Source organism: Corvus cornix, chromosome 4, assembly GCF_000738735.6.
Source record: "Corvus cornix cornix isolate S_Up_H32 chromosome 4, ASM73873v5, whole genome shotgun sequence".
NCBI classification, from domain to species: domain Eukaryota; kingdom Metazoa; phylum Chordata; class Aves; order Passeriformes; family Corvidae; genus Corvus; species Corvus cornix.
The window spans coordinates 25,972,246-25,998,156 of NC_046334.1; the positions used below are offsets into that span (position 1 = coordinate 25,972,246).

The following is a 25,911-nucleotide window of genomic DNA, read 5'->3' on the forward strand; positions in this document are numbered from 1 at the left end:
CTAAGCTTTTCTCAGCACCCAGGCTAGGTGCTACATTCGGCCTCCCACACACTTAATGATTGACAATTAAGCATTCCGTTTTTACCTTGTCGTTTGTTGAACAGTGCTCCATATTCAGCATCTCGAACCAAAGGAGGCCTAGTGGGGTTTCTGTGTGATGGCCACAACTCTGCAATAAACTGGAACAAGAGTCCTGTGATGAGTGGCTGAGGGAGCTGGAGTTGTTTAGCTTGAAGTAGGCTCAGGATGACCACATCACTCTACAACTGCCTGAAAGGAGGCTGTAGCCAGGTGGGGGTTAGCCTCTTCTCCCAGGCAACCAGTGACAGGATGAGAGGACAGTCTTAAGCTGTACCAGGGGAGGTTTAGCTTGGACGTTAGAAGGAATTTCTTCACAGAAAGGGTAATTAGACATTGGAAGAGGCTGCCCAGGGAAGTGGTGGAGTTCCTAACGGTGTTTAAGGAATGACTGGATGTGGCACTTAGTGCTATGATCTAGTTGACCATGGTGGTGTTCGGCCATAGGTTAGACTCGATGAGCTCAGGGATCTTTTCCAACCGAACTGATTCTGTGATTCTGTTAGAGGCTCCTGTAATTAATACTTGGTTTAGCCTTCGGAGAGCAGGGACGGGGTAACCATTACTCCCGTTACTGGGATCGCGGCGCTCGGTGCTCGACTGAAAAAGTGCTGCTGGAGACAGGTGAGGTGCGGTTTCTGGAAGCACCGAGGGTGACCAGCACTTCCCACCGCCGGTCCCCGGACAAACCGAGCGGCGGCCAGGCACGGAGCGGCGCACACCGGGACCGCCGCAGCACCGGCCGTTCCCATGGCGGGAACGGGCGGGACGGGCGTGGGGCCGCCCCCTTGTCCCGGGCTGAACCGCGCGGCCGCGGCGGGACCTGCGCGGCTCCGCCTCGCCCGCCCTCGGCATCATCGCCCCGCGCCACCACCGGGGCGGGGCGGGCCCTGTTGCCGGGTTACCGCTGTCATCCGCCCGCGCCGCCGCCGCGCTCGCTCCCTCTCCCGCCCGCCCTCCCCGCCCCCTCCCGGCGCCGCAGGAAGCGAGCGGATCCCGGGGCGCTGCTGCCGCCGCTCCCCTCACCGCGCCCGGCGCCCCCGGCCCGGCCCTGCCCCGCCGCCCAGCGCCCCGCGCCGCCGCTCCCCCCACATGCCGCAGAGCGGAGCGGCCGCGGCGCCGAGCCCCGCCGCCCCGGCTGCCCCGCCGCGCCGCCCGGCTGGGGCCCTGACGGCCCCCCCGCCGCTGGAGCCGGGGCCCGGCGGCGCCCGCAGTGCATGAGAGGGAGAGCGGGGCGGGGGCCGCGGCCCGAGCCACTCGCCTCCCGGCCGGCGGCGGCGCGGGGACCGGCCCGGGGGGCGCCGAGGGGCGGCGAGGCGGTGGCTCCATGTGAGAGGACGCGGCGGCGCACCTGATCCGCCGCCGGGACACCCGCAACCAGGGGGATTCCTCGAGGGCCACCAGTCCGCAGCCCGCCCGGGGCGGGGGGGGGGGCTGGACCCGCCTGCCCCGTTGAAGTCACCCGGCCCCCGGCGGCAGCCCCGGGGCAGGGGGGACAGCGGACCCCCTCCCGCCGGGGGAGGGGGGCTCCGCCTCGCCGACCGCATCGCCCTGCCGGCGGGAAGGCGCGCGCGCCGCGAGCGGAGGGAGAGCCCAGCGGAGCCCGTCCCGAAAAGTGAGTGCGAGCGGGAGGAGCCGCCTTGGGAAGGGGCTGGGTGCCCCGGGGCTGCCGGCGGAGCGGGCAGGGGGCCGGGGCGGGGGGCAAGGCGCTGGCCGCTGCCGCTTCCCATGCGGCTCACGTTGCCGGCCGCGCACGGTCTGGTGCCCCGCGGTCCACGCGCCTCTCCCGCCCGCCGTGGAGACGGGGCGAGGGAGGCTCCGCCGCGGCCCCCGGGGAGGGCCAAGGTCTCCTCTGCAAGTTCTGCCGCCCGCTTTGTGCCGGGAGCGGCGGCCCCCGCGAACAAAGGCGGCGGGCGGGCGGCCGGAGGGCTCAGACCCCTTCGTCCCGTCCCCGCCCGGGGAGCCGAGCCGGAACTGCCGCGGCAGAAAGTTGTGCAAGGCTGGGAGCGGAGCGCACGGCCGCGGTGCTGTGAGCCCCGAGGCTTTCAAACATCCCCCACCCCACTCCCCCGTTTTCCTTCTTTTCTCTATAGGGTTGAGTGGCTCTTAACAGACCCCGCGGCTGCCTCCTGCCCGCTCATTTACATAACACTTGGGTGGAAAATGCAGCTCTTCTTGTCGCGGAAAAACGTTATTAAAGAGTTGCTTAGTTTCCATGTAAAGTATTTTTAATGCGTTTTAAAAGCCAGGAGTAGTTTTGGCTCTTCCTGTTTATCGGAGTAGCTGCTGCTTCACGAGGCACGAGCAAGTGCTCTTGCTCTTACTCCAGACCTTACTCCGTGACTGGGGAACGAAGGGTCTCGTTTGGGAATGGGACTCTCTTTGCTTGGGTTCTGTTTTGCTTTGCTTTTTAGCATTTCTGCCGCGTGCATAATTTCCCGCTGAGCAAAAACCGTATCAAAACTTAAATTGTTTTAATAGAGTATCTTAACTTCCTCTTAACTGAAAAAAACACCTCAGTAGTTTGTCAGGGAGGAAACAATTGTGTCTGCTAGTGTTAAATTGTACTATTCGGGTGTTAAATTTATACAGTAATTTGTTACATATGAGGAGGATGAACTAAAAAATGAAGGGAGTAGGTTGAATGTCGTTTATTTGATGAGACAGTGTTCAGACAGAGATCCAGAAACTGTAACTCTGTGTGGAAATTGTTGTTTGCATGAGTCCTCTCCACATTTTCCTGGAAGGAGTCTAGAAAGACTTTGAAGGGGAAGGTTGTAGGATTTGTCTGGTTTTTCATTAAAAGAAGAGTGTACAGCTTGTGAACATCCTGTGGGCCAGTTGCTAGGCGCCTGCTCTCCTGTGCTTTCTTTAACAGATGCAATTGAAAGCAGAGGAAAATAAAACGTAGCAGAAATGTACACAGTTGGTGAAGCTCTAAAATACATGGGTGTGAACAGAAGGCCATATTCCAGAATTCTAGCTATGGATGCTTGCTCTGTCCTTCAGTTTGTGCTACACTTTTGAGAGCAGTTACTGCCTGTTTCCCAGTTGTGTAGTTGTACATTCCACTGAGAAGGAGACAGCTCTGAAAACTCGGGAAAACCTAGACATTGGTAGGAATTTTAAAGGTAGGCAGGGCACCTGATCTTTCACAGTTTCATTTTGAGACCAAGTTTGAAGGTAAGAACATTCATTTTCTTTAGTCTGAAGTATCTCCCTATCTTAAGCTTTCTCTCATCACTGCTGTTTTAAAAAGGGGTGTAAAAGAAGTTGAACTCTCGATTTGGTTCACTCCTAGCTTTTCTTGATTGCAGAACTCAAAGGTTAGGAAAGGAAGGTGCATTCTCTTCAGGACACAGTGTTAAGGAGATGGTCAATTCTATGCTGTATTTAATATCTACAGGAGCTAAATGACATGATGTCCTTTTTTCATGTGGTGATTACATTTGTTTTAAGGCACTTCCTAGTCCCAAACTTAAATCTTCCCCTTCTCCATCATTATCCAGTTGTTAATGGCAGCCCAGTTCTGTCACTTGATGGCAATTATGCATTCTTGTTGGTGTTCCAGGTTCATAAATATCTCAAAAAGATCTATCACTTCATGTTTTTGAAATTATTTTTGTCAAGGTTTAGATTTTTCCTCCTATTGCAGTTTAATCAGTGTAGATCCTTTGTTCAAGCTGAATAGTTTACTAGTAAAACGGTGTCTGTTTGGAAACAAATGTTTATCAGAAAGTATATGATTTTCATTTCCATTAACTGTTAGGAAAGATTTTACAATAAATAGCTTTTCAGTTTAGGGAGAGAATTCCTTTTTATCTTTAGACTGAGACTGACAAATTAACTTTACTTCCCTTTGTTATGTACGCACATGGTATTTTGCAAAAGTTCTGTTAATTACTTCAATGGAATTTGTTGTCTCTGAATCAATAAAAGAAAGGAATGGTGCGTGATGATTTAGGCCAGGCGATGTTATTAAATAGAGAGGAATGCTACTCTTCTGTCTCTTTGAAGTAAACAGAGTTTTTAAAGTTCAGGCTGTATTTAATGAACATGTTTAATCTTCTGAATCTTTTTGTGAAGAGCACATGCTTGTTAACTGACTATATGTACATTACATTTGAAATAGAAGTAGCAGAAAGACCTTGCCTGCAGACCTGCTTCAGCCTTGTTGTATGTGGACTGTGTATGTCAGGTAATTCTGGAAAGACACGATAAACATTGCGTGTAATTGCTCATGAAAATGCTCTTCCACAACAAGGTATTGTGCTTTAGTGAATTTGTGGAAACTGATGGATGGTTCAGTACTGAAATGCTGTATCTATTCACGGGATAGACAAAATCTGTTTACCTGGATCACTGCTATGGACATCAAGATAGTCTCTCGTGACAGTAAAGGCTACAAAAGATTTCAGGTATTTGTCTGATGAAGACCTAGAACCATGGAGGCATGGAAGCTGACTTATTGTCAACAAACTTACTGGTCTTGCTTTGTGGTGGTTACTACTCAGGCTCTTCTGGCTAAATCAAACAAGGACAGTTTAGCCCAGTCTCCTGTGTGTCTTAGTGGTCAGCAGTGGGTGTCTGCAAAAGACTGTAGGCAGCACTAGGTGCTTACAGGTCCCCGTCCTAGAACACCCTTCCAGTTGCTATCAGTGTGTACTTTAGGGCTGTGTCATTTCTGTACATTTGGCAACCCTTAGTGGCTTCCTCTTGGGTGAACGTGTTTGGTGGCTTTGAGGGAGGAGTGGACAAGTCCTTGTTTTGAAGCGACTGGTTTTGAATAAACATGTCAGGTATATTGGGTACCTTCTTATTCCGATATTAGGAGGGAGGAAGAATATTAAATCCCTGTCCACTGCTCACCTGTCACAGTTTTGCATTTAATTGAAAATGAAATGTGGTTCTCCATCTTTCACTTTATAAAGATTATTGGTGAAATAATAAAGTAATCAATTTTTGGCTCCCTTCTCTGTTCAGCCAACATCAATAAATAAATATAACAGCTTCATTAGGCTCTTACTTAAGTCTTAGAGTACACATTTGCTTTTCTTCTTTGAGAACTTTGCATAAGCAAAATGTTTTTTGGCTGTAACGAATGCGAGAGGCATTGTGGCTCACTTGTGAGGGATCATTTCTTGGGCAGGAAGAGGGAATGGGAGCAATTAAACTGTTGTAATGTTGTGAATCCTGCCTAGGTCTTTCCACCAGTGGTTCTTGCCAGCTACTCCAGTGTTTGTCCTGTATCAGTGCATACACTGCAGTCAGGTACTTTCAAATAGATCCTTGATGGGTTTTTTTGTTAGTAATGTGAACATGATTTATGTCTGTAAGGTCAAGTACTTCAAAAGTAAGGAATGTCAAAGGAACTACTGCATTCAGTCTTGTTCATGCTCACTATAGCAAAAAATATGTTTTCATCTCCTCAAGACTGCTCTCATTTTTGCTAAGTAGACAGATCTGTGTAATTCAGTAGCTCTTCTCTATTTTGTTTTCTCGGTGTCCTCTGAAATAATTGCAGTTATTTTTACAAGGGTGAAACAATGCAATTTTTTCTATAATGTCATGTTTAACCTACCAGCAGACATCTTTTCCCATTTGCTGGGGCAATTGAAGATGTTACCATCAGCTAGAGAATACAACATCCACCGGTGGTTGGTAAGAGGAGGTGTGTGAAATATTGTCCAAAACTAGCTTGCTTAGTTCAGGTGAGCTTTGCCTGAGTCTTAAGCTGGGACAGTTGGCTTTGCTTTGTGCTGGAGGATGAAGAGTGTTGGTGTGTGCTGCTTTGGTGGCACACTTCTGCTGTGATGGTTTTAGTAGCTGTGTGCTCACAGGTAGCTGCAACAGCAAGACTTGTTCTCAAACAGCTCTTTTTTTCCTCAGCCTGAATCCCTTCAGCATGATCCGTGGTGGCTGTTACACTATAAACTAGTAGAATTTGTCTGGTTTTCTGACCAACCACAAATATGGCCATAAAATAGAGAAATGAGGGATGTTTTAATTAAAATATAAAACAACCAAGCAAAAAACCCCAACTAAACAAAAAACTATATGCTGTTTTCAGTTTTGGCTGTAATTTAGAGTTACACCAGTAGGATACATTTTGCAATGCTATTCACCACAGCTTATATTTAAAAAAAGAAAACCAGTTTCCCTTTAATACTCTCTTAAGAGGTTGAGGGCTGTTTGGATTTTTGTAACCCAAATACATTGTTATGAAACTGATTAAGATACTGATGTACCTTAGATGTTTTGTGGGCAGGGGTCATTGGGATGTGGAGGGGAAAGGAATGGGTTTTCTTGAAATTACATGGTCTGTGTTTCTGATGGGTCCATCACACAAGACTGCTTTCTAGCAGCTCCAGTATCGGGGAAGCCTGTTACAGGCGGTGCCTGGCTAAGCTGGCCTAGGTGAATCTAATTTGTCTTGTGACCTGAGACTGGGTGGCTGCTTACAGCAGAGGGACAGCTCTGAGGTAGTTAAGTAATGTGTCCTGTTCAAGGGCTGACTATTCAAAGTTGTCCAAAGTGTGAATGTTTTGGAAGTGCTTTTTTGCTTGAAAACCTTTCAGTGGTGTGGATGGCGTGACCTGCCTGATACTTCTCTGGAGAAGTAGCACTGGGAAGTCTAGGAACTCTTCAGCATGGGCAGGCTGAGATGAAGTGCACTCAGAGGGTAGAGTGTACTGCTGAACACTTTCTAAGCACAAGATCTGGCTCCTTACTGAGGCAGGAGGGCTGCCCTAGGGTGGAGCTGAGAGGGTGTGCATGTGCTGTGGTGACACCTGGCCTTGTGGAGCTGGAGCTGTGGTGAGTGGGAGGTTAGAGGATGATTGCAGTAAAGTTGCAATGATTTCCTCTTAAACTCTTCATAAACCTCAATCAATGAGTCTTGCCACTCCAGTATCCTGGGCTGTAATAATAAATTAAACCTTTTCCCTTCCAGTTCTCCCTCTTTACACGAGTCTCTCTTTGAAAATAAAAAATCTGAACTGATTCTGAGATAATCATTGTAGTTGTTCCTATGTACCCTTCTCCTATTACTCAGCTTTTTGGTCCAGTGTCAGAGCTTGTTGTTCTCCCTCTTCAGCACTTCGCTCTTTAGAAATGTTGCTCTGGATGGCTTGGAATGTGGGAGTTGACCTTTACATGATGCAGGTTACCAGAGACTTCTCCTGTGTGTTTCTGTGGTGGGTTTATCAGAGAACTTAAGGGTGGTAGTGGCGACGCAATTGCATGTGAAGTTTTGGTGGGTCCTTTTGATAGATTGAAGAACTCCTTAATTCGGTCATGCAGAGTCAGAGCTACTCAGCTGTGGCTTTATGTTCTTGTAGGTTGTGGCAACTGCTGTGAATTTCAGAAGGACAGGAACTGCAAACCCTGGGTGTGTGTTGTTGACAGTGTCTACTTAAACTCTGCCCTCTTTGACTGTCATAATGTCCTTACTGCACGCATTAGCTCTGCATTCCCACAGATGCTGGTGGATACTTTTGGAGCATGTGCTTTTCAGTATAAAGTCTACCATGTTTTCTTAAAGGTGAAACTTTACATTTAGATCTGCTCTAGCATGCAGGATCTGCCTATGCTTATAAGGAGTTAGTTTGCTGTATTGCAAAATCGCTTGTGAAAGGTTATTACTGTCTTTATGTAAAATATGTGATATGCTTTATGGGATAGAATGTGTGTCTATATATCTGCAGTAATGAAAATAGTCACAGTGTTTTCAGAACTGAACAGGCTACTTCAGGACAAGCTACTTGTCTTACTAAATGACTAACAAGCCTGAAGCATCATAAGCCAATGGGGAAGAAAAGGTTTCAAGCTTTTCCCCAAGTTCCCTTATTAGGAGGGTAAGCTGCTCAGTGTGTTCCCTGGCAAGTGCAAGCCTTTTCAGCATTGTAGCATACTTCATGCTTGAGAAGTTGCTCGCTAGCGATTGCAGTAGCTGCAAAATCTAGCATTTCTTTGCTAGACCTGACAGTAGTGGGTACATTGCTTTCATTGACTTCTTCATTCCCTAATAAGGCTTTAGAATATTCTAAATTCTTTAGTGTTCAAGGCCATAACCATTAAATACCGATAACCAAAACTACAGCTATGGATTCAGACCTCTCTGAGGAAATGTTACTCATCTTTTGTGGCAAATGTGACCCCACACAGCTTGGCATAGTGTTGAATCTCAGCTGAAAACAGGATGTCTTCACCTTTGCTTCACCATTGTCTATGTCTTTGCTAAGCTGTGTTACTTGTGGCCCTGAGCTTGGGCCAGTAAACCTGCAGCTTGCTATGAGTGTCTACTTCTCTTGCTGTTTATGTCTTGTCATTTTGTTTTAATTCATGCAATGATACTCAAAGCAAGAGATGATCTAGCACAACAGAAAAGGGCCCTGAAACTGTGATCCTGGAGATACCCTTGTCTAAGTTATTTTTAATGTTTTTTTCTGAGTTCTGCTGTGGCAGTTTCATCTGCTGTTGCCAGAGCTGATGAGTATGTCTGCAGATCTGTGGCATTTCTCTGAGTGGGTGGATCACTGCAATGACAGGTTACTCTTTTTTTTCTTTACTACAGAGTACAATAGTGACAGTTTTTAGAGATCTTGAGGGTATCTTCAGCGTCTTTTAAATCGTGCTAAGGCGAAGTTGCTGTGGTTTTCACTGGTTTTTTTTTTTTTTTTTAACCAGGAAACTTTTGACACTGTTTCTTTCTCCACATGCGTAAATAGCAGGCCCTATTCTTTCTTTCAGCAGGAATGAATTTAAAATAATCAATTTGTTTGGGGCACCGTGCTTCTCTCCTAACTTGCTATTCACTGCAAGACTTGAGGAAGAGGGAGACAATGATTCAACCTGCTATGCTTCATCCACCTGGCCTGTATTTAAACTTGTCTGTGTAGCCAAGATGGGGCAGACGCAAACCTTATGACAAACCTCTGGTGGAAGGGGGCAGTTATATACCTCCATTTTCATGGTGTGTTCATTGTGTTATCTGTGGTAGCAGAGGTTTCTGACCTTGCTGTCTGTGGTCTGAGTAAGAGCTAGACTTGGTCACTGCTTGACTTCCAGCTTGCTGGACTTTGTGTTGCCCTGCACTTGCTCCACACTACCAGCTGTGTGATACATGGCCCTGAAGGGCCACTTGATGTTCATGAGCCATTTCAAGAGTAGCATGCAGGCTTTGGTAGCCCCTTAGTAACATGGTAGTCATTCTGTGTTTTCACATTATGTCTTCGGGGGAGTGATTCTATGTGTGAAAGAGGCCCTACTAATAATATCTTAGGTGGGTTCTAATACACAGGTGGCTGAACTTTACATTTTGCAATATTATAATGCAGAAGTGTTTGTTAATAACCTTGGTTATCTCCATAATGGCTGCTTCCTTAGGTTGTCCAGATGTTTAACTTAAATTTGCAAGTTTTGCATACCTGAGTGCACTACAACTGGGGCAGTTCTTAGACATGGCTTGCTGTAGCGAAACAGCTTTGACATGCACAGTTACATTTAATTTGTTTCCAGGATGTCCTGTGTTTTCATCCTATCTTCAAGGTCAGGCTGAATGGGGCTTTGAACAACCTGGTATAGGGGAAGGTGTCCCTGCCCATGGCAAAAGGGTTGGAGTTATACGACTTTTAAGATCCAACCCAAACCATTCTTTGATTCTATGATTTCAGGTGTTGTATTGTATTCCCAGCTTTATAGCTTATTGCCATGGTGAATCTGTTGTTATTTGTGCTTTGAACACTGTTATGCTTGAATATTTTGAAATAAAAAAATTCCTGATGTGCTACAGAAAATAGGTGGGCTGATAGTGAAATAACTGAGGGTCAAACTTCAGCTCCACCATTACTGACATTTGGCCTGGTGGGAGCACTAGATAGCACTCAGTGTGACTCAGGAGCACAGGCAGGAGTTTTGTTTGAAGGGTAGAGGTGGGTGTTGTCCCCTGTCATGGGGTGGATGTGTGGCTGTCTAGTGAGGGGAGCTGCATGCTGTGGTTGCTGCCTGCCTATGTAGGAGGTACGTACAGTCATCCCACTCAGCTTGTGGCTGTTTACACGGGCTGTGGGAACCTTTCAAAAGGGTGCTGGGAATGACTGGAAAAACAAAAGCTTCTTTAGTGGCACAAAAGAAATGTTAACGTTTTGGTCCTTCTCATTGCTGTTGTTTGTTTACACTGCAGTGTGGTGGGAACAAAATTGATTGCGTAGGTTAGGCAAGACCTAGCAAAGATTAAAAAGGAGAAACTTGCCATTAAACATTTTAGCCTTTCTTCATACGATAATTTCAAACCTCACAGAGGTTGAGATGTTATAGTCACTTGTCCTTTATGGGGTTGTCATTTCATATTGTATTTGAGCTGCTTAGTTGCTACTGAGAGGAATGGCTCCAAACAGCTTCTCCTACCCATATCTCTTCCTGCACTTGCTATTGGTTTAATCGAATTTTTTGTCAAGACTATTCAAATTAATTTTGGTTTTTTATCATTTTAGTTTCCTGAATTTAAGTGAGAAGAGAACTAAAAATAAAATTGAGTTGGCTCAGTGTGATATGGAATGTGCGTTAGAGTTGGCATGGGGGATGCACAGCTGGCAGCGAATCCTTTGGGCACTGGCTGGCCATTAGATCAGCTTAACTGTGCCCTGAAACCTCATGGTTGTGGTTTGATGATCTGCTGAAACCAGTGTGGAGTATGGGCTATAACCAAAAGGGCTGATCTTGTTCCCCCTGTTCCTTCCTCATTTTTGTGGTTGTGCCATCTGCTTCTCAAATCCAGCTGCTTGTGAAGCAACATGAGTGCTGCTGCTGCCTGACTTCTTAGCCTTTTCAGTAAGGAGAGAGTGGTATTGCCCCTTTTAACAGCAAGAGAAATTGAAGTAATCTAAAAATGTTTACAATCCTCATACTAAACTGCAGAAGTATTATGTATCATGCTGTAAACTATATGCGTGATATAAACCACCTTCAGCTACTACTGCCAATTCAGCCTATAAAATAGAGCATGTACTTGATCTTCAAAGGTTTTTGCCTCAAGTTCTCTTCATATCACAGTCATAAGCATGCCAATCTGGCCAAAAGAATCCTTTATTCAGTAGAGCTACATTTAACACAGTGATCAAAGCTGCAATGTACAGAAATATTAGTATTCAAATCTGTAAAACACAAGGGAAACAAATTATTCTGTGAGCAGTGGAGCTAACAAAACCTAGTTTCCTGTGGATTTGTGTCCTCTGCCTGCTGCTGTATCCCATCACTGCAGTAACAGTCCTGATTACTGTCCTATTATCTCCTGTGACCTCCCTTATCACAGTATGTCAGATCCTGCAGCCTGACTATTACACTACTCCCCATATAATCTACCTGCTAGCTGGAGTAAAGGCAGCATGTGCTGTGATGGTTGCAGAGCTATGTGTATGCTTAGTGGCAGCTGCCAAAGAGAGAAAAACATTTGCATTCAAGAATTCTACTGATTGTAGAGCTGAGAGTTTAACTTTTGTAGTATTCTCTCTGCCTATCAGTTGCCATCTCCAGAAAAGCAGTAGGATTTCATTATAAAGCATGTATATTTTTTATTTCCTTTCAGAATCCCTTTTTGGAAAGGTGATTGTGCCACTGAAAAGTTTCACGTATAAAGCTTCAAGTAGTTCACAGTTCTTCTTTACGTTCTTTGTGATGCTTTAACCCCAATTTAGTTGAATATATTCTTTTTGTTATAAAAATCCAGTTAAAGTTCTTGGTGGTTTTTTTTCCTGTACCTTTTCCTCTATATTATTCTGCATCTCTGTTACAATCAACATACCCAAACTTTCTAATGATTTTTTGGCTTCCCCTTTAAGATTCCTGTTACCAAGTTTCACCTTTTTAAACTTCTAGTTAACTACATTTCAAACCATTTTTACAGTATGCCTGCCCAGGAGTGCTATATATATACGAAGTGCCTATTTAAAATGCTGTATTCAGTTTGTAATGTACCAATTGTAATATTCTTCAAAATATTTAATACACATCCTAATTTTTTTTTTTTTTTAACTGAGTATTGTTCTTCTATGGACTATCAGGAGTCAACATGTTTCTTTCTGAATCTGCAATTAAGATCCAGGAAGTTGGTGAGTAAAATATTCACCCGGACACACAATACCTTGTTGATTATTTTGTCTGTCATGTATTTCCTATTTTATCTAGCATGGTTAGACTACATGGAATTCTCAAGGTGCCTTCTCTTATCTTAACCTTAATAGCTTTTATATGAATCACTTTTGCCACTTTTTGCTTTCTGGACCACTAGGGAATATGTGTTGCAGTTCTAGTGCAGAACTGTGGCCTTCTGCTGTTAACCCTTTTTTTCTGCAAATTAACAGACACTTACTGCTTTTTCTTTTGATGCTTTATTGCTGGCATCTAAATGCAAATTTTCCCATAACGCCAATATTAATTTTACTTAATGGCCTCTTGAGACTTTGAGGGAGGCCTTTTGAAAGTTTTTTTAAGCAATTTCTCCTTAGTTCACTGTTGTTATTATAAAACTCTACTGGCCTAAAAAATCATAGTTTCCTTTCCAGAAACCACTCTGTGTAAATTCTCTGATATCAACCTGCATATGTTTTACAATCGTATTCTCCAAACAATTGTTTCAGCTAGCTTGCTATGCATGAAAGGCTTATTTGTTTGTAACATGTTAAATCATATTTACTGGCTCTTTCAAATGTAGGTAAGTGCTCTGTTTTCTCATATTCTAATACTAGATATTTTTAGCAGGAGGTGAATATAATTTTTTGTTATTTATAAATATATTTTTTTCTTGTTCCTATGGAATCACTCAGTTCTGATTTCTGCTAGTAAGAAGAGAAAATGCAAAAGTGCCATGTTTTCTCCAGCTGAGGTGTTCATGGTTTAGGTTTGTTAGCTCTGTTCTACTCCCTCAAATTGTGTAGTGGAGTGGTGGCAGCTGAGAAACTTACGTGCTCAAGTAGTCTTTCTTAGACTTTGAATGCAGTGTCTAGGAGATGTTGAATTCAGATGGCAGAAACACTGGGAGATGTGTAGTGGAAAGGGAGAAAACAGGCTATAGAGGTCTCCCTAATTAGTGAACAGGCTGATGCCTGTGACATGTTCTTCCATCTATTTTATTTTGTATCAGTTTTCAGAAAGGAAAACAACCTTCAAATAAAACCAAAGTAAGTCATTTAGCTTTTCTCAGGAGCAAAATGCAGCCGGAACTGTTCAGTAGTAGAACCATTCCGTTGCCCAGTAAGCATTTACACAGACACAGTGTCTAGGAGGCAAAGCCATGAAACTGCTGTAGATGTTTTAGTGGAGAATAATCAGTAATGTTATTCCAGTAGAGATATAATTTTGTAACTAATATTTTGATTGAAAGGTCAAGCTCATTAAAACATTTGAGTGTTACATATTTTATCAAGATGGCAGTTTTGGGAGAGGTGTCCAAAAGTTAAAATACTTTTTCTATATTTTAATTAAAATGTTCTGTTTTAAATTGTGTTAAATAGTTTTAAATGTATTCTAGAAGAATTGGCCCACTGGATCACACTGGCAGAACTGGTGTTCTTTCTAGTCTAGTATCCTGTGTCTGACAGCCATCAAAGAGAAAATCTTGTCCAGGAACCCAGAAGTTCCCTAATTCTTCACATGATCCATCTTAAAAAAATGTGTAAGTGGATGCATGGGGAACATTGAGAACAAGATAAATTTTAGATGCTTTTCATTTTGTGCTTGTTTTCTGGCTACTTTCAGTTTATGGATCTCTGAGCCAAAGGTTGTTTCTGTTTATTCAGAAATTCTTGAATGATTTCTCTTCTGAGAACTTGTATAATTTCTTCTTGAACTCGTGTAAATTTTTCATCTCCATTGCATCCTTTTGCAACTAATCCTACAGATCTGCTGGCTGTTGCCTGAAGAGTCACTCATGTTTTGAAGGTGGCTCCTCCTAGCTTCCTTAGCTGCTGCCTAGTGTTTCTGTTGCAGGGGGCAATGAACAACTACTATCCTTTGCCTTTCATGTCACTTGCCTCTGGCATAGTCCTTTGAAATGGGGATCATTGTTCCTAAAGAGACCATTTCTTCAGGTCCCAGTTCTTCTATATTTAAGCAGTTTTTGCTGTAAGAGCTCACCTCTGTAAGATGACAGATGCTTCTTCGCTACATGATTTTTCTTGTAGAAATGTAGAGGTGCTGTTTGGGTACCAGTGCTTACTCCTGTTTCATCTTTGAAGTCAACCCTATGAGTGGCAACTGCAGCTGAAATTTATGCTATACTGGGGGGATTTTTGCTGAAGAATTGCTTGACCCTGTGAAAATGATGGGTCCTAAAGTAAGGATGAGGAATTCTCATTTGTGTCTCTAGGAAATGGCAATTCCTGTGTAGTTGTTCCTGTGGTCATCTTTTAATGTGGTTAGAATATCAGCTTAGGAACTCTGAAGTTTCAGTCTACTGATGTTATGGATCATGAAAAAATAAAGAAACACTAGGATCTATCTGAAATGATAAATAGCAAGTTTCCCATGTCAGCATTACAACTGTTGCAACCAGGCAGAGCAAACAAAAATTCAGCTCTTGTAATTGAAATTTTCTTTTGGTCTGTGGTTTTAAGAGTGCATTGTGAACTTCAGTTTTATTATCATGCCATGTGAGCACTTTTGTGAAGAAAAGTATATTTAATCCTTATTGGTTTTCTGTATGCCTCTAAAGCCTTTATTTAACTGGGTGATTTGTAGGAGACCTGTAAGAATAGATTGTGTTTGGGAATAAGAATCTATAAGAATAGATTAGAGTCTATTTCTTAAACACTCCTATAAGTGTATACATTTAAAGAATGTATTATTTATAGAAATATACAGAAGGGTTCTGCAAGCTACAGCTCTAGGTCTTAAGGTGTTAAAGGCATGTAACTTACAGTGTTTATTTAAAATACTAGTTATTATTTATGTAAGTTATTTAAATAACTTTAATTTTTTTTAAAGCTTTTTTTTTTAAGTGTTAAATTGATTGCTATCATGGAGGAAAAATCTAAAGATAGTTGTGAAGCATTTTAACTCAGTGATTAATTTTCTGTTGCCACTAGTGGTGGGCTATCATATTAGTTCTTCTGGAATACAGGTGAAGATAAATGAAATCCAGGTCTGATCCTGCAGTCACTGGAATATACACTTAGATTTGGCTGTAACAATACCTGTAGAAAGCTATGTGCTTGCATAATGTTTGCTGCATCAGTAGCTACAAATGTAAATTTGTCAAACTTCTTAGTCATGTACTTTTGTTGCCTCAGAAAAGAACTAATTGTCAGTTTTCCTTTGATAAAAAATTGTTAGTCTAAGCTTCTATTTATTTACTTGTAAGAGCAAGAAGTTAATCTCTGAAGAGTGGGACTTTTCAAGTACGCTTAAGTCATTTAGGAACATAAATTCCATTGACTTTGTGCTGTGTGAGGAGTAGAATTGAACTGAAGGAGAGGATTAATTTTGGAAGTTAAGCAAACTGAAAAGTGCAATTGAGCACAAATACCAGGCAGTGTGTAGCATTCTTGATTGATTCTTGTATAAATCTTCTCTGCCTAAATGAATATTAGACTGTAGAATTGTTGGAAGATCTGATCAGGTATGGGCAGGGAGAATTAGCCAAGTGTGACTTTAGAACTTAAATAGGAAAGTTTTGTGTTTAAATTTATTTTTAATTGCTGTTTGAAAGTCATGTGTATCCTCTCTCAAAGAGGATGTAAAAAAAGCATTGTGTAACTCTTTAGAACTAATGTCTTTGCAATAGTTATTGTCCTGCTGTTCTCTTTGCCAGCGCATGTCAGTGGTACAATAGTGGGTAAAGGGCTCCAAAGTCAAAAAAAACTTTAAGTGAAAACCTTAGAAGATGGTCAAAACTTTACAATTAAATAAAATTATCTGTCTCTTTTTGCTGTGAGTTTTAATAGTCATTTGTTTGCCTCTTGGCTACTCACTGATTAAGTGTTTGCTTGGCAGGATCTAGGAAGTCTGCAAAACTTGTTGTATGACTCGTTTCAGCTATCAGTTGTTTTTCTGTGCCTTATCAGGCTGCTTGACAACTGTTTAATTGAAAAGTTTCGCATGCTATTGAAGTGTTATTGTTAGAATAAGCACTTAATTCCAGAAGGAGAATATAATCTCATGCCTTGATAGTGAGAGTCACAGTGTAGAGGGAGGGATGCTATCGCTGTCCTAGATAGTAGACTTGTTTATTTTATAAATAAAGATTATTTTTTTCTGAATAGCAAAGGATAGAACTTTGTCTGATTGTAAATATCTCTGAGTGGGAACAAATATTTTACTGTCATTCTGTTACAGGAACTTTAACTGAAAATTCAAATGCTATATCCAGTGTAACAAATGGGAATCTTGTTCTGGAGAAGTTGCAGTAATAAGGATGAAACTTGCTTCTTTTGCTTGGGTTTATTGGGCATATTAAAAAAATCCAGTAGTTGAGCTGTGCTTGACAAAAAGATGCAGATGAGAAATGGCAGCAGAAGAATGACTTCAGATTGTTTCTAGGAGGAGGGGTGTTTCACTGTTAAATATGAGTAAGAGTACATTATACTTTCTCCCCTCACATACTGTTTCGCTTTATTTCCTGTGTTAACACATTGTGCAGCTTCGATACTTATATATTGCTGCTGGTAAAATTGTCTTTCACAGGTATTAAATATAGAGGTTTAGAGGAAATACCTGCCTGGCATTTTTGTCTAGCTGATGGTAATTAGATGGAAAACTGCTTTTTTTTTTTTTTCCCCTCCCTTTTTGGTGGCCCAGTCTCTAATCACATAATAATGGAGCTACCTGTTAATGAAGCAAGTCTAGAAATTGTGAGTAAGGGAGGAGACTTCATTTTAATGCTTTCAAGGATTACTGGTATTGTGCAGCTAAAGTCAAGGCAAAAATACTGATGTTGCTTGGAGGAAGTTTGTGGCCACTGTCGTGTTAGTGCTGGTGGTTATTGAGAATAGTTACAAACCCTCTCCTCACAGCAACAGTGAGTGCTGGGGACTCAGATTCAGACTTTGCTTCAGTTTAATTGAAAGCAATGGGTACAAGTGCTAACAGCATTTTTGATCTTTGCTCACTACAGCTCTTCTCATTTTTGTTTGTCAAATCCAAGTGAATCTTTCGATCCAATCCAAGTGCACCCCTTGAATGATTTTGTTCTTTTGTATAACTGTGGTGGTCACTATTACAGGTTGTCAGTGTTCCATAGGAAGCTTTACATAAGCCATTAATATGATGAATTTGAGCTCTTGTCAGGGGGGAATCTCTTCACCAAAAGCCCTAAACGTTTTTGTTGATGAATAGGCAGGAAAGTTCACATCTCACTTGCTGTGTTTTGAAAAGTCAACACAAAGGTATTTTACTATCAGTTCAAGGAAGTGGAGAAGTTAAAAGATTTAAGAACTTTTGAGTTGGTGATTTTTAAGAAAGCATAGTTAAATGCATTCTATGAGGTTTCTGATGTTTCATAGACTAACAAAAGGTTGCTTTATTAGTAGCTTTAATGAACAAATCGCTTTATTGGCTTAGACATACTGGTTGCTTTGTCGGTCTAAACAGCTATGGGTTCTTGTTTCAATTCACCATTGTGCTGGAGTAGAGAAGTGATAGCCATTGACCTTCTGTTAAAGCACAATAAAAAGTTTTTTGTGAAGAAGGAAAGTGTGCAGGGAAAAGAGCAATGCAGTGCTGTGTCTTGAGTTCAGCAACGTAAAAATCAAGGGACCATGTACCTCTCTGTTGCTTTTCTTGCTAGGTGGCTCAGTATAATGAACCACCTGAAACAAGAAAAGGCAGGACTGACTTTCTGAAGGCTGTTTTTCATGGAACCTGTATGTAAAGAAAGAAGGTATTTATGTTGTAACTGTAAGGAAGCATATTAAGTAGGTACTCATTTAGTTCTGAATTGAAAGTGTATTAGTATTAGTCTTCAAAAAAAATTTTTTTTACTGTTGATTGTCTGACTTGTTTTATTAAGTGATTAACACACATGACTTAACCATAGCCTGTGGCTTAATTAAGTGACCTTATTTTATTTCTTGAATTACTTCCTAATAGTTTATTTAAATGAGCAAATGGCTTTTTTTTTCTCCTGGCTGTATGCTTAAGACACACAAGAAATTTGTTAGATGCTGTAGACTTTTGTTAACGATAATAATTAGCTCTCAAAGTTGATGTCTTTGTAATGAAAGGTTGTTAAATCAGGTGGGATGACATAGCAGTCATTTTTGTAATTATCAGCTTGCTTTAAAAACCTATCATATTGCTTGTTAAAGATGAGCATCTTCCTGTAACTAGAATTATAGTGTTGCAGTTGAAGTGCCAGATTCAGATAGATTTGCCAGATCTATTTACATTATATAACACATGAAGTTATAATCATGATTAAAAGGATTAGAGACTTTCTCTCTAATGAAAGCACTGTATGAAACCAATTTATCCTTCTCTGCAAATACTTCTTTATTAAGGATGGGGCAATACAGTGCAGCATGGATGTTCTGTAGCTGGCTGGTTTCTGATTTGCAGATTTGCACTTGTCATTTGGTGGGCGCAGCTGCTGGAATATACTTTGCACTTTAGTTACACTCTTGAATTTTGTTACAAGGTATTGTGTTGTATGCTTGGTGGTTATGGTTGTTGGGTCTAGTTTATAGTAGTAACTCTATTTGTAATACAAATAAAGTCTTTGAATTACTATTTTTGTCATGGAGCAGTTTTGTACCCTGATATGCTCCTAATTCCTCAGGAAAAGCAAGTTTTCCCTGCAACAGTTTGGGAGAAACTGTGACAAGCAGTGAAACTGTCCATGCATAAATTCATCAAGATTTCATTTTTGAGACACCTGTTGCTATAAACTTGTTTCTGAGATTAGGAATGAGATGGGGTGAGCTTTCATAAGAACATATTGAGGAGAAGCAGCCACACTGAGCATGTGTTCAGATTGTGCATTGCTGATCCTGTTCGGAGTGGACCTGAGTTGCCATCATGCTCTGGTTAACAGCTATAGCTCAACAGTGCTATTAAGAGGAAGTAGCTTTGAACTTTCTTTAGTTTTCTTCTTAATCCTATAGCATCAAAATGTCATTAATGTAGAATTTGCATGGAGGAAACTTAAGAGCAGAAAAAAAGCACATTTTTTCATTTCTCCTTCCTTTGAGGAGCTGAGTAGGATAGTTGATTGCACAGTACGCTGTTTCCTCTTGCCTGGCTCTTCTGGTTACTGCCTTCCCTGCTTTTCCTCTTTCTCTCTGGCCTTTCGGCATATGCTCAGAGGTTTGTTTTGCTCTCTATCACAGTCTTGGTCGTTCCTCTGTGTCTCGTTTTGGCTGCAGTTCTTTTCCTCTACCCCTTTGCTTGTCCAGTTCTGCCCTCCCACCCTTGTTTTACATTTTAATGTTGTTGTAGTTTTATACCTCTCCAAAATATTTTTTTTTCCTTTGTGAGCTTAAAAATTAGTTGAGTCAGCCTGGATTTTTAAAGGAATGGCCCCTTCCACAGGTCATGTTAGCACCCCTATCTGACAGATACTCAAAGATGTTCCTCAGCAATTCTGTACTTGCTGATGTGTCTGTACCTCAGTTTCCCAATGTGCAAATTTTGAAAGTTATGTCCTCAATATTGTTTAGACTCAATTAAGGTACCCAAGGATTTTGACAGTATAGCAGTTACTATAAAAGTACTGTAAGAATAGTCAGCATGGCAGCAGTTGACTAAACACAACTCATATAAATTCTTTATGTTCAAAGTATCCTTATGAGTGTTGGAATTGAAGAGGTTGTGGGGCTTCAAATAAAACATTTTAACCCTTCATACTACTATATGGAAACTTGTGTTTTAAGAGCCCACTGTTGGGGAACTGGTTTTGAAGCTGTGTTGATGTTATGACTGCACACCCATCTGTAACTGGAGTACGTGATAGCAATTGATGCCAACTGTACATGTAAGAGAAAACTGGCAATTCTGATGCAGTTTTCATTGGAAAGATAGCTTAAGTAAAGGTAAAGTAATAAAACAAATTGGAGAATTTTAGCTGTCTAGAACTGTGCTGCAGTTAGCTTTTTCATTATACATTTCTTCATCAGTATCAACTTCCTAAACATCAATCTCAATATTGACTGGCAGCCCACAAACTGCATATATTGAAGAAAGAAGATACTATGAACATCTGTTTGTTTTAAAACCAGCAGCCATCTGCAATATACAGTTAAATATGTTCTGTGTAGCTCTTAGTTATCACTGCATCTGCAGTAAGGAGAGTGCATTTGATATTCATCTTTCAAAGCATGTACCTCAGAACACTATTCCTCAAGAGAAACAGTAAAAGTTTTGACTGTCAAGCATGAATCGGCTGCAATACAACAAGAAAAATCCCTGTGGTGGCTTAGCATTGTGGCTTGGAATCTATACAGAAAATGATTGAACATTACCAGCTATAGTGGGAAATGGTATATGGAAGAAATTTCAACACTTTTCCCTAGCTTCCTAATAATCCCCTACTATCAAGATCATGATCCGAGCCAAACTTCTTTAGGTGAATTTGCATCAAATAGTACCAGGCCTTGCAGAGCAGCAAATGCGAAGCTTGCCAATGAATCTTCACCATCCTGTGGTAAATACTTGTTCTCCTCCCCACTAAAATCAACAAAATCTGTGGGTCTTATATATTCACACACCAGAATGAAATATATTCAATACAGGCCACCAAATGTTGTTATGGGAGTAAAGGGAGGAAAAGTAAATAACTGCTCAGCACCCAAGTGAGCACACATCTACAAATGGAAGAGACCTAACCACTCTATTCTTTTAGGTAAGCAAGGTATCAAGAGAAAATGGGTAGCTGGAGTTTAACCAAGGTGGGCCTAAAGGAACATTCAGAAGACAAATTTGCGTCTTTAAGTATGGGATTGTGTAGACTATCATGGCCTCAAAAAAGGGGTTTCATGAAACTGCTTAAATGTTCCCACTCCTTAAAATCTTCAGTAATTAGTGAATAGCAGAATGTAAATAGTAGTTGTCTATTCTGCCCTTCTCAAAAGACAAAGGCTTTTTAAACTTCTGCCATCTTCCTAGAAAAATCTCCGTTTCACAAGTTTTCAGCCTCCTCATATTAATTTACATAGCCCAGATGAAATCAGAACTCATATTCTCAACTTGAAGTTGTTCTGAAGGCTGTTCTCTGTCCTTTTAAAATCTGGAGGTTTTCTGTGCCTAGTCTATTCAGCTACATCAGTTTGACTAATAGAAGAAGCTTTATAGGTGAGAGCTTCTAATGCTTTACTGGACAAAAATTGTTGTCTTAGAAAACTCAGTTTCACTTAATTTGAGCAAAACATTAACCTGGATGTACAACATTTTGTTCCCCCAGTTTTGGTTCTAGTTCAGCCTTGAGTGAGACTCTGGCTTGTTTGGTTTTCGTAGAGCTTTTGCCTTGCTAATCAGAAGTTATTTTTAACTCATGTAGCTGCCTTTTTCATCAGTCTTTTGGAGGTGGAAATGCAGACAGAGCAGTGGTGTGATAGTTGGAAGAACTGGGGTTTCTATTCCTAGCGTCTGCCACTGACTTTGTCTGAAATTCTCTTATTCAAGAGCATACTGTTCCATTTTATGCATGATACTCTGTAAAATGAGAGTACACATCTGTCAGATGTTTTGAGGTCTTTGGGTAAGTGCTGTTCTGAGTGTTTGTTTCAGGGGATCAAAGTTTGTGATGCCAATATAATAATACAGTTAAATTTCTTTGTGATAATGAAGCAGCATCAGCAGTTCACCATTCTGCATTAAAAGGGCAGCCTGTAATTTACATAATAATCTTAAATTAGTGTGTTCTTCAACATACATATAGCTATTAATTGTTTAATGGGAGCAGTGACTTAAAATGAATTGCTAGTAGATTTACTGGACATTAGATGCTTTAAGGAAATAGGTAGTTATATGAATAAAGTGTTTGTGGGAGTGTTTTAGCAGGCGCTAAATTTCATTGCTATTGATGTTGTTCAAAATATATTTAATGAAACATATATATTGTCATCATGTAATGAATGTAATACTCAAGACAGACCCACAAGTTCCAAGTGAGATGTTACTCTGCTTAATGGTACACATCTTATGTTTTCTCATGCTCATGGAAACAGCTTACTGCTATAGTTGCTGCATTAATCCATAATCCAATAAAGGGGATTTATTTGAGGGGTTGAAGGCAGAGAGAAGAAAAAAAAGTCTCTATAGTGCCCTATGGGCAGCAGTTAAGCTAAAAATAAATGGGGCTCTTGAATGGCTCTGTGTTTGACTTTCTCAGTGTTTGAGACATACACATTAAAGTTTCATGGTACTCTGTAAAAACTTTACCAAAATGCTTGATTTTCTGAGAGGAGATGTTAAGACTTTCCTCTCTTCTTTTGAATATGGGATGTGCCGTATCTAGATCTGTAGGATGGCCCATTCATGCTTTATTTTAAAATGGTGCTCAATCCCTGTGTCTGAAATGAATTTCGCAGAACAGCCAAGAAGATGTTCTGATTTTTTAATGCTTGAAAATTTCTTGTGCTAGAATTATCGTTTACTGAACTAGTGCTTTACTCCAATTGCCAGTGTACAGTTTAGATAAGAATAATGATTTTGAGTTCTTACAAGATATAAAAGCCTGGAAATCATTTGGTGCTCAGATACACATATCTTCCTGTGGGTCAAAATAATTGTAAGAAAGTTTAGACGTTTTGAACGGGATTAAGAGTATGTGTATGAATTAGAGAGCTAAATTTTGGTTTTGGCACCTGCCATCATGTGATGCAACCAAAGCCTTGAGCTGTCTACAAAATACTCAAGCCTGCGAGCTGCAAAGAGAAGCATGCAGACATCACCAGAGTGTAACCCACAAAGCATTGTCTGCCTGGGACTGGAAATGTGCAAAAATTGTCGGGAGTGTCCAGGAGATCTTGAAGCAAGTTGAAGAGATGTGAAAAAATGGCTCTAGCAAGTTTTTCTCAGTAGAGTCCATGATGTAGGTGTTAGTGAAGGGCAGGGAGAGCTTGGCACATCGCTCTGAGTCAGATACAGCAGCAGCCAGCCGGCAGATCAGCGTCCTGGTCTCCAGCTCCTCGTTCCTCTCAGCTGGCCGTGGACTAGTTGCTTCTAAAAATAGTACATGTTACAGATGCTCCTGTTACCACTGCATGAAGGAATGGGATCCTTCTGCTTTATGTGGGTAGAATTACAGTCCCTGAACATGAGCAGAAGCAGAGCTGCAGGAACCTCGTCTTGGTGGACACTGGTGTCTGGAGCAATTTAAACAGCAGGCAGAAGGAGGGTCTAGCATGCAGTATGCCATTAGACAGGATTGGCTTTTTTCCTTTATTTCGGTTTTGGGAATTGGTATGAAGCACATCCAGATTTTTGGAAGGAAATATTCCTTAGATTTTTAAAATAGAATTCTTTTAGCAAAGACAGTCTTCTGGTGGCTTTTTTTTTTTTTGTTTTGTTTTGTTTTGTTTTTTTTTAACAAGATTGGTCAATTTAAAGTCAGTTTCATTTTTACCCTTCTTATGCTTTGTTATTGAAATGGTGCTTACTGGGGGAGAGTACTGTATCCCATTTAAGTTTTAATTCTTTTCTGTTTGTTCATTCTGACTGCTGCTATTTTATAAAGTCAGGCGGAATGTTTTGTTAGCAAACAAGTGGGAAGTATAAAGCAAGCAGCCCTTCCTTTTCTCATAAATGCTTCCATTATTCTTTCTTAGTAGTTAGAATGTTATGTCATGGGCCAAACTTGAGTTGATAGCTAAGCTAGAAATGATAATACGGTCTTGGTTGTGGGAAATGGATAAAGTTACTGATAAAATTCTTATTTTAAAAGGTGCCTGATGTCTTCTTTAGAGTTGTCTTTTTTAAGTTTAGCCTTACTGGCTTTGCTAACACTGAGAGTAATGTTTTCTTTTTTTTTTAAGTTATTATTGGTTTAGGTTTTTTGTGAGATTGGAGTTTAGCATTATACTGATAATATCTCACCTTGAACTATTGTTAGTTGTTGGCATGGACTATAAAGAATCGAGTTGCAACCAGTTAAGATAGGATGATACATGTAATAAATACAATATTTATTTTCCTGTTTAAATACTAATATCATGAAAATATTTAGATAGCCACAGAACTGAAAGATCTTGGAGGACGGCTTAACAGTACTGCATATGAATCTGGAAGCAGACACAGACTTAACTGTTAATCTGAGTAGCTCCATTTACTAGAGTATGATACACAATGCTGGGTGGCTGTATGCAGGTTACCAAGAACCTGAGACATGTTTTCACTGAGAATAGTTTCAAGATTGTCTCAACAGCTGCCTGTCTATCCTGTACCTTGTGGTAATTCACTGTGGTAAGGCCTGGATCAGCTGAATTTACATAAGTGAGAAATTCCATATATATATATTTTCATATATATATATGAATGGACCAACTGCTTCAAAGGAGTCCACTGGATTCTGGGTGTACAATAGAATGACAAGTATGGTGCTTGTAGACCAGAGTGGTTACTCTACTTGTGTCTCTCATAATTTTTTCATCTCACACATCTATATGAATATAGAAAAAATGTTAGATACCTTTGGTAGAAACTCTATCCGAGACCATATTGAGGAATTTCTTGATGTTTGTCTGCTTCAGTGATGTTATACTTGCCAGAAAGTGAAAATCATTCTGTCAAAATTTATTCTGGCTGCTGGTACAAGGTAAATAAACAGAATTGCAAATTTTCCATACCTGGCCCTAAAATTAGATTGTTGAAAGAATTTGAAAGACCTTCGGGACTGTTAGGAGTTGCTTTGACACACTGCTCTTTAATCTTATGCAAACTAAACTAAGCAGAAAATAAAATTGCAAACCATCCTTACTATCAGAGACTGATTGCTATGTTCTTCAGCTGTTTCATAGAACACTTGGCACCTTACCTCTTTTGGTTTTGCAGATTCCCATTGCTGTAAATTTAACAGCCTTTCTGCATATATCTGCATCTGTGTTGCTCTGTGAGTTTTCTTTGTAAATCCTGGTCTGAAGACAGGCATGGAGAGTACTGCCTTAGAACAATAACAGAGATAAGTTTGTCTAACTTTATGTTAATTTAATAGCTTGTAAGCCATTAAAGGACTGATATACAAGGTCAGAAGTAATAATTTCCCTATGCAGTAGTTTTTCTTTAGTCTGAGAGAAGATAATGTTACATTGATTACCCCTACCAAGAGAGGTGAGCCTGTGTCTCTGAAAGCATCATTGAAAAAATGCCTCGCTGTTTGTGTTTACTCTCTCTTCCAATTGCAAAACAGAATTATTGTGTGAGTAGCTTGGGTCATTGTGTTGGAACCATTTGGGATTATTGTGAATTACTCATGGGAACTGCTGCGTCCTGAAAAGTTGGGTATTCCAATGTTTATAAAAAATTAAAAGAAAAATCCTTTACAAACAAGGTATCACTGGGGTAGTTTCAGACAGATTCTGGGAGAATGAGCCCTTGATGGGACCAAAAGATCAACGTTAAATACTTTTAATGGCCTAGTAATGTTTTGTATTTCTTGGTGTGAGGTTGTATAAAATTTCTTCTTCCTTCTCCCTCAGTTAACTGATTAAAGAGGCACCTCAGGGGTGCTGTTGAAGCTTTCTTAAAGAAAACTGAGAGAACACATGAATTAGTGTGCAGGCTGTTTTGTTGCTTAGTGTTTCCACCAAAGCCATCCTAATCACATCCACATTGTAAGCCTACACTGGCATTCATAGATCTGTTAAACCGTCTCCATCTTTCACACAGGACAAGTTTAATTCATTACCT

General features: G+C 40.9%; 1 protein-coding gene across 1 annotated transcript in view; it reads left to right on the forward strand.

The window, feature by feature from the left end:
- Nucleotides 1-1,358: 1,358 nt before the first annotated feature.
- FBXW7 (F-box and WD repeat domain containing 7) overlaps nt 1,359-25,911 on the forward strand; it is a 179,532-nt gene continuing 154,979 nt past the window's right edge. Inside the window, exon 1 of the mRNA XM_039550762.1 lies at nt 1,359-1,693. The gene's annotated coding sequence lies outside the window, so the exon portion shown is untranslated. The remainder of the gene's footprint in view (nt 1,694-25,911) is intronic.